Source organism: Silene latifolia, chromosome 6 (genome assembly GCF_048544455.1).
Source record: "Silene latifolia isolate original U9 population chromosome 6, ASM4854445v1, whole genome shotgun sequence".
In the NCBI taxonomy this organism is placed as follows: domain Eukaryota; kingdom Viridiplantae; phylum Streptophyta; class Magnoliopsida; order Caryophyllales; family Caryophyllaceae; genus Silene; species Silene latifolia.
Window position 1 is genome coordinate 82,814,725 of NC_133531.1, and position 10,163 is coordinate 82,824,887.

A 10,163-nucleotide genomic window follows, 5' to 3' on the forward strand; every position below is an offset into this window, starting at 1 on the left:
GATCCGGGTTGGTGTCCGATGCCATTTGAGCCACAAGTTCGGCTTGAGCCCGTCCTAGATCACCTCTTGTTCTTTTGACGGCCATTGTTGAGCGATTGGTGAAGGTAGGAAGGAGGGTTGAGGGTTTGTTTAAGAGAAGAAGGAGAATTGGAGTTGTAAAATTGAAAGAGGAAAATGAAAGAATTGGGGGTAGTCGTGCATTTTAATTCAGATTTGGGGGCTCTTGGAGGACCGGTAGACGGTTTGGCAGTAGAGGATCCTGATAGTTTCCAAAAAAAAATCAATTCAAATTTGAAACATCTTGCTACCGGGAAGGGTGCCGGTAGCCGGCCACCGGTATGGAATCCTCCTTTCTTCAATTTCCCTTGTTTTTTCCTCAGGACAGGTGTTCCCCGCTGGTGAGCCGGTTGTCGGCCTACCGGCAGAGAATCCTCCTTCTCCCAATTTCTTCATGGTAACTCCAAATAGGGTTTCTCTACCAGTGAGCCGCTTGTCGGCCTGCCTATAGAGGATTCTCCTTCCTTCAAATTTTTCATTTTTTCTTCAATGAGGGTGCTGCTACCGGTGAGCCGGTTTCCGGCTTACCGGCACACACCCCCCATCATTTCACTTTGTCATTTTCCATCAAAATTTAAGAATGCTCGCTCTCGGTGGTGGGCACTGGCTACTGGTTCACCGGCAGGGAGCGCTCCTCTATTGAAATCCAAGTTAACATTTCTTTAAATTAAAAAGGGGCTCTTTACCGGCCCAAGGAATCGGCTACCGGTTTGCCGGTATAGAGCTCATTTGTTTGCAAAATGACGTCTCTTTCATTACTTTAGAAAATCAACTTCTTCACAAGACCATTGGCTCGTGTTTTCCACTTTCAAACTCGAGCTTCATATCGGGGAATTGGTCAAAGTGAAGGTCAAACATGTGTTCCTCATGGTGACACCGCCTCATTTCCTCACGCCAACCAATTTGCACAAAGTATGAACAATCCAAAATCTTCATTATCTACCTAAATGCATGCTATTTACAAGTGGTGGTTCTTGAGAACTCCACCAAACCTATTCATTGTTCAAAGACCTTTAAATTGTCTCCTTCTCGGGAAGGGATTCCCCGAGGTAGAGCGCTTCAATAGTACCTTTGTCATCTCCTTCATAGTAACGCTTCACTCGTTGCCCATTGACTTTGAAGGTTCCTCACTCCAAAGTTCAAAGGCACCGTAAAGAGATATGTCAATCACTTTGAAGGGTCCCGACCACCTTTTTTTTTCCCTAAGAAATGTATGCAATTCAATAAAAGATTAGGCAAAGGGAACTCCCAACCAGTAGCCCGGCAGCCGGCTACCCGGCTGGGAGAACAATGAGCTCAAAAGCAAAGGAAGTTACAGGAACTTCCCAGCCGGTCATAAGGCCGGCAGCCGGTCATCAGGCCGGCAGCCGGTCACCCGGCTGGGAGTTCCCATAAAGCCCAAGAGTCAAGATAAAGTCCACGTGCCCCCAGCCGGTCGGTGACCGGCAGCCGGTTGCCCGGCCATGGCTACCTAATGATATCAAAAATTAATTCAACTTCCAGGAACTTCCCAGCCGGTCATAGGCCCAGCAGCCGATTGACCGGTCGGGAGCGCATACCCGCATTTCAAGCCCATTTACAAATCCTACCTTAATCTTGGTCCAAACTATATATACCCCCTATCTTTTTAAATTGTAATGCTACCCACCTATCCTGACCACCTTGATCTAAGCTTGCCCGGAAATACCTTCACTTTGAAATTGAAAAGAAGAACAAGGTCAATTATTCTAGTTCATTCATTTGAAGGAATCGAACTTCTCCGGCGGCATCAAAATCGAAATTTATTTATGATGAGCCCACAAAGCCTTGTGCTCCAATTCAACAGGAAAATGATAAGCTTTTCCATACACAAGCTTGTAGGGCGTGGTTCCCAGTGGTGTCTTTTATGCCGTTCGGAGAGCCCATAAGACATCCGGTAATTTTTATGACCAATATTTCCGATTCTTGCTTGTCACCTTTTCTATAATTGCCTTGATTTGTCAGTTAGACACTTCAACTTGCCCACTATTTTGTGGGTGGTAGGCAAGGGCGGTCTTATGCATCACTTCGTGATTTTCCAACAATGACTTGAACTTGTTCTTCCGGAAATGGGAGCCACCATCACTTATCACAACTTCATCACAACCTTAGAATCATTTATTGGTGATACACGCGCTTCTATCCACTTCGAAACATAGTCCACGGCGACCAAAATGTATTCATTGACGCATGAGTTGGGAAATGGTCCCATGACGTCTATACCCCAACAATCAAATAGCTCAATTTCAAGGATGTTGTTAAGGGACATCTCATTCCTTTTTCCGATGTTACCGGTCCGTTGACACGCATCACATGATTTCACCAAGTAGTGTATATCTTTGAACATGGAGGGCCAATAGAATTCGCCTTGGAGGATCTTGGCAATGGTTCTTGAAGTGGCCAAGTGTCCCCCATAAGATGAATTGTGTACTTGATCAACGATTTCCATGCCATCTTCTCTAGACATGCATCTCCGGAACATCCCATCCTCACACTTACGGAATAAGTAGGGATCATTCCAAAAATATCTCTTGGCATCATGCCTCAATTTCTGCCTCTCTCTTGAGTCAAGCGCATCCGGTATAAACCCATTTACCAAGTAGTTAGCAAGGTCAGCGTACCATGGAGTTGTGGTGCTTACTCCTATAAGACTATTTTCTCTTAGCCATTCATTAATTGGACCACTTTTATCACGAATTCAATGACCTTCAACGGTTAACCGAGATAAATGGTGCCCACAACATTCTCGACTCCTGCCTTCTCCTTGATTTCCAAGTCAAACTCTTGAAGCAATAAAACCCACCTCAATAGCCTTGGCTTGGAATCCTTTTTCACCATGAGTTGCCTCAAGTCGGTGTGATCGGTATACACCACCACCTTAGAGCCAACTAAATATTGCCGAAGTTTCTTAATACCATGAACTATGGCCAACATATTCTTCTCCATAGTTGAATAGTTGCATTGGGCTTGGTCAAGAGTTTCGCTAGTGTAGTAGATGACATGGTGCTTTTTGTCAACTACTTGGCCTAAAACCGCGCCCACCGCAAAATCCGACGCATAACACATAATCTCGAATGGAAGATTCCAATTCGGGGCCCGAATTATAGGAGTCGTGACCAAAGCTTGCTTCAACCTATGGAATGACTCAAGACAAATTTCATTAAACTCAAATGGCATATCTTTGAGGATAAGTGAGGTCAATGGTTTTGCTATCTTTGAAAACTCTTTAATGAACCGCCTATAAAATCCGGTATGGCCAAGAAAACTCCTCACCCCCTTCACATTGGAGGGAGATGATAAATTTTCTATGACCTTCACTTTAGCTCCATCAACCTTAATGCCCCTCTTGGAGATAATGTGACCGAGCACAATCTCTTCTTCCACCATGAAATGACATTTTTCCCAATTTAAAACTAGATTGTGTTCTTTACATATCTTCAAAACATTTGTCAAATTAACAAGTCCATGGTCAAAGGAGTCTCCATGGGCACTAAAGTCGTCCAAGAAGACTTCCATGATCTTTTCAAGAAAATCCGAGAAAATGGCCATCATACACCTTTATTTGAAAGGTGTCAGGTGTATTACACAACCCAAATGGTATTCTCCGGTAAGCATAAATTCTAATGGGGCATGTAAATGTTGTTTTCTCTTGGTCCTCTGGATGAATTGGAATTTGGAAAAATCTGGAGTATCCATCAAGAAAACAATAGTAAGCATGCCTCGCTAGACTTTATAGCATTTGTTTAATGAAGGGGATGGGGAAGTGGTCTTTGAGGGTTGCGGCATTTAGTTTTCTATAATCAATGCACATCCGCCACCCGGTCATCGTATGAGTAGGAAGGTTAGTCCCATCCTCTTGTTCCACCATAGTCACCCGACCTTTCTTAGGTACTACATGGACGGGACTCACCCACTTAATATCAGTGATTTGGTAAATAATCCCCGCTTCAAGAAATTTTAAGACCTCATTCTTCACAACCTCGGCCATCTTAGGGTTTATTCGTCGTAGACCTTCAACCTTAGGTTGACTTCCCTCCTCTAGCACGATCCTATGACTTAGTCCCTTGATATCACCAATGCTATACCCTAGTGAGTTTTTGTGAGCTTTCAAGACTTTTAAAATTTTTTGTTCTTGAGCCTCCCTAAGGTTGCAATTGATTATCACGGGATAAGACTCTCCCTCACCAAGAAAGGCATACTTGAGTGAGGGAGGTAAAGGTTTGAGTCGTACTTTTGGAGGGGGAACTCCCTCCACTTTCTTCAAAAGCTCAGCATCGTCCTCATGGTCCTCTTTCATTTACTCATCATTTAGGGAGATTTGGAAGGCTTCTTCTATCTTTGACTCTTCCCGAGCCACTGATTCAACTACTTCATCAATCATTTTTATAGTTCATGCTTTCTCAACTTTGGGGCCTTTAATCAAATTTGGAACTCGACTTTGTCACCCTCAATCCGGAAGGTTAGCTGCTCATTTATCACATCTATAAGTACTCATCCGGTAGCCAATAATGGCCTACCTAGGATAATGAGGGTATGGCTATCCTCTGGGATGTCAAAGATAACAAAATCGGTAGGGATTAAATATTTTCCAACTATGATGGATATGTGTTCAAGCTCCTAAAGGGCGCTTGAGGGACATATCCGCCAATTGGAGGGTCATGGTAGAAGGAGCAAGACTATGAATGCCAATTTTATTTACAACTTTTAGAGGAATAACACTCACACTTGCTTCCAAGTCACAAAGAGCTCTTGATATAGGAACACTACCAACTACACAAGGAATTGAAAAGCTTCCCGGGTCACCAAGTTTAGTGGCCATTTTGTTGAGGATATGAGCATTACATGCTTCTTCCATTACCACTATTTCTTGGTCACCCAAGACTCTTTTATTGGTCATGATGTCTTTTAAAAATTTTGTGTAAGTTGGCATGTTCAAAATCAATTAGGTAAAGGGTAAGGTTACTTCAAGTTTCTCTAGCATGTCAGAAAACTTGGCATACTTTAAGTTTTCCCTACTCTTTATTGCTCTTGAGGGGTAAGGAATATGGGTGACAAGTTGAGAATCGGAGAGTACCTTTGGAGGGTTTGATTTCTTTGTTACTTTTGTGGTGGGTTTCAAGAGCACTTCTTCTATAGCATCTTCACCCACTTCTTCCTCATAAGGTTGATCCTCAACTAAACCATCAACTTCCTTTCACACTAGTATTTTCCCACTTGAAGATTCTTCACTTGTTTTCTTCCCTTTCTTTGCTTCACTCATCCTTGCCGATGGTGTCATTGGTGGGCTTTCCCTTCCACCATTCATTTCCATCCTTTTTTCTCTTAGGGTCCACATTTTAGGTTCATGTACCTATTATTAGACATTTCTAATAGTAATTTAATTAACATATTAACTTAGTCATTATGGATCTAGTGCATACATAACAAAATAAAAGAGATAAAGAAGAAAACAATGTTCCTTACATTGTTAAATGGTTGAAAATTTGGGCACAGTTAAGGACACCTTCCTTACTTGTTCTTGAGCTAATGTAACATGGATGATCCTCCTAACCTCAAGAATAAAATTCCTCCTCAAGAGATGCACCCAAGACTATAGCCCTTAATACTAATATATTAATTTACTAGATTAATATACTAGTTTTCCTTAAGGATTCTAATATTATTTGTTTACTACACTAGTAATAATATGATGTGATATTAGAATTTTGGTTGAACAATTTATGAGATCTAAAACAAGTTTTTAGAGATAATAAGAGAGTTTTTGAATGACAAAAACCTAAAAGATGTTAGAATGAATAATAAGAGCAAAAGAAGCTCTTATTGTCCTTGGGAGGCAGGGTAAGAGGGGGTGGAAATGGCCAATGCATGTCCTTGGTCTTACCCATAAAATGTAGGGTAAAGGCTAGTTAGTATAGGATAATCATTATGTCTATTTTATCATTAAAATAAAACATCCACTAAATCCATATACCCTATAATTTTCGGCCCCCATAAAATAGACATCCATTTTATGTTAGTCAATTGTAACATTGTCATAAAATATGTTACATGTAGCATGTAACATGTTTTTAATCAATTTAATGCATATTTAACAATTAAATATCATTATAAATTAATTAAATTACAAATAACAAATTTACTAGTAATTCATAATTACTTGTGTATAAAATTGGTCAAGTGAATGGTCCTATACTTGTATCGATAAACACTTAATTAACTTGTCTATTAAGTGAATGGTCCTATAGGTGTGACCTTAAGGAAACAAGTGATCACCACCGTCAAACGACAGTAATATCAAACTCTAAATAGCCAATCATTACCGATTAAAGTTGATCAGTTGATAATATTATTGAATCATCCCCTGCGTATTCTTATCATAAGATTTAAACCTGTGATCGCACTATTGTTGGTTTTTGTTGTTGTTTGTGTGTACACACCCAAATGTTTCATCTAGGGCAGTGCGTGATATCTCGTTTTAGCCTGTAAGGTACCGTTAAATCCTGTGTTTGGGGTTAATGTAAAAGGATTTGATGTTTTGGGATGTGAAGCTTGGTAATAAGGAGCTTGAATTGTGAACCATCACTCTGAAGGTTTGTTTTATGGTGCTTAGGCCAATAGGTTATGGCTACTGATGTGGTTGGAAATGGTGTCTCGGGTTTGATGGAACCCGAGTGCAAATAGGTTGGTAAGTGATGTGGGTTCGAATTTCCAAGTCTGGACCTTAAAGGCTTCGGTGTAATGTCACAAGCTAGATGAATCCTCAAAAATCCTGACTATTTTCCTATGACTGTCTCAAGAAGGTCTTAGGGGTATGTCGTATGGAAGGCTATCGATTGTGTTAGATGACCGTTCTGGCTTTCCATTTTGAATTTGATCACAAGTGCTTGATATTGACTTTTGGTTTCTACAACTTTGGCATTTTTCTTGTTTTTCTTCCGTTTTTTCTTCTGCTTTTTTCTTTTTTCTTTTTCTTTTTTTTTCTTTCCGTTTTTTCTCTCGTTTGCATTTTGCTTCTTCTTGTCATAATTGATTTGTCATTTAAAAAAATTTGGGCTTGGCCAATCGGTTTGGGTCCGTACCAACATAGGTCGGTCTTTTCTCTCTTCGAGATGGGATGATTTTGTTGGGAATGGGCTTTCCTTTCGTCATAGATATGAGAAATAAGGAACAAGTCTGAGTTCGTCATAGGATCATCTAATGGCTTGTCTTCAGCACTGGTTTTGATGGAGGTTTTCTACCACCAGACATGGAACTAGTAAAGGAAACAAACATTGGATCCTAATGTACCTTACCGATTAAAACGGGAAATACTCTTACCCGAGGGATTTAGTGGTCAGCATACATGACTCGAAACCAAGAGTGAGCTCGGGTGACCCAAGTGGTTCGTGCACTAGCCTAATACACGATGCACTAGAACTTAAGACAGGGCTAAGACCATGACTCAAATCATGTACCATGTTTAGGTTTGGTTTGACAGTTTTGAAAACGATTTTCGAAAATGAGAGGATTGAATTTTAAAATGAGGTTTTAAATGGGCAACATGTCGGCTATAAAATGCTCATTTTGGTCGAAAATTCTAATCCTACACTTTGGCAGCATCTCAACTTTAAAACATACTTTTTTTCAAAAGAGCTAGTTTGAAAGACGGTTTTGAAAATTGACTTGAGATTTTCGGAAATTTCATTGACACGGGAACACATAGCAAGTACTCATTCGCATACGAGCATGAATGCATGAGCCTAGACACAACTAAGTCTCGGTCAGTCTTCTAATTGGGTCTATGCTAATGATCTCACTTCATCAAAGAAGCCAAGTCTCCCATAAGCCCGTAGAAATATAGTAGAACAAGTACTTGAAGATTCGGTAAAGATCACCTTTGTACTTAAACCGGGCATAGTGGACGTCATGTCTTTACCTTGAAATCGACCCATGGAGGAGATGGTTCAAACCTAAAGTCTCAATTGGGTTATGCATGCATATGAAACAAATACTAATTCATTCGATAAGACATATTTTAACTTTTCAAGTTACACTACTCCCTAGCGGAGTTGCCAAAATGTGGATGTGAGAATTTGTGTCCACGAGGGTTTTTAAAAAGGAGTCGCCACCAAGTTTTAAGGAAAACTCTGAAACCATTTTAGAGAAAAGGATTTATGTGTGGGTACGTGTTAGGAAGTCCGTTAATAAGACACCTAACTCCGTCCATCACAGTGACGGCCTCTACTTATAAAAAGGATTGGTAGTCGAATGAATTATATTTGTTGAAGTGCAAACAACGTTTTAACCCTAATGTGTGAATTCGTTTCTATGGCATGTAAATGCAAGAATTATTCTAATTTGTTAAAGTTGTTTTAGCATGTGAGATTGATTGAGCTATTCTAGTAAATAAACAAATGAAGAAGTGAAAAGAGTATTTCTTACTCAAGCTGGACAAAGATTAGCAAACGGTTAAGGTTAGGAATTTAGGATGAAATAACAATTGCAATGAATACAAGAATTAAAATCAAACATAAATAAACTAATTAATATTCCATATCCTAGCCAAATTAATTAATTTATTGATTTAAATTTAATGCTAAGTTCATTGTGGTGGGTTCCTTTGATTGATGATAACATGCCCATTTAATGTGTGCTATCTTAGCTTACCTTTTCAGGATTTATGATTAAATCAAGCTTGGATTAAGAAGTGTTTAATTGTTGATCACCCAAATGTATTGAGTCCTAGGTGTCATCTAATGTAAAAGTTAGAAAGTAGAGTATTTTAAAGAAATAGAAACAGTCAAGACCACTGTTACTTTCACAAGTAACAGCAGCATGGACCGTTGCCTTGATTCGTAACACTTGGAACTTCTTCTTATCTTTCAAAAGTCATTTACGTGTCTTGTATTTTAAAAGATGACTTTCAGATTTTTTGCAAGGATTTGGCCTTCTAGAAAAAGTGGTTTGAGTAATTATCATTTCAAATTGTTTCCTCTTTATGCAAATTTGACTCTTTGGTCTTTCATAAAATAAGGATTGCTTTTTGCCATTTTTGTGAAAGCTTGTCATCATGTGACTTGTTTTCCACCCTTTGTTTTCTGAAAACTTATGATCTCTTTTGGATAATTTCAAACACTCTTTCTCTCCTTTGCCTTTTGAATAAGAACCCTCTTTTGTGCAAGTTTGGGAAGTTGTTGAACCTCATCACATGTGATGGTCCTTGATCCTTAAAACCCTAACAACCCACCTTGCTTGCTCTCCCTACAAAAGGCGTGCCTTATCCCCTCAAATCTTCAAGACTTTTTCTGAGATTTCATCTAAGTTTGCAAAATTGTTGTCAAAGCTTAAAAACCGAGTCTTTATTTTGCAAAGCTTTTAAAAGTCTTCAAGTGTTACAATCATAGCTACTGTTACTTTAATATACTAAACTTTCTAACTTATGAACCGTTGATCGTGTAAAGTTGTCCATCTCAATTCTTATTAAGAATAAGCTAGTGGAAACTTGATCCTTATAACGTTCTAAGTTTGTATGTAGAGTTTAGGACGGAGTAGTCTTTAACTCTTTGGCAACGGGAGTAGGTTGCGAGTTAACTTGTTCTAGAACGGAGTAGTTCTTGAACTTGTGTTACAACCGGAGTAGGTTGTTGTCTTTTTATTGTACGGGTTTTTTAGTAGTCGGAGTAGATCACTAAAATTAATCAATAAAAAGTAGATTGGACGTAGGCACTTGAGTTCTTGCTGAACCAATTCAAAAATCTCGTGTTTGATTTTATTTGGTTTATTCCGCTGCTCTTTATTTCGTTTGCATTTCTTTTGCTTAACTTTTGAAGTAACAGTTCCACATACTGTCACATTTGGTCTGCAGTCTGTACTTCATGAACTGAGACAAATAGCTACAGTCAGAACAATTGTTACCTTCATACTACATCAAACGTCCATTTTAATACTCGTATAATCTCTCAATATTATTCGAAGTATTCTCCTATCTCTTTTCATCCTACAACTTACTTTAAATCAATAAAGTTGAAGTTAAAATTTTTAAATAGTACCTAATTCACCCCCTCCCCCTCTTAGGTACTTGAATCCATAAACTCAACAAATGGTATCAG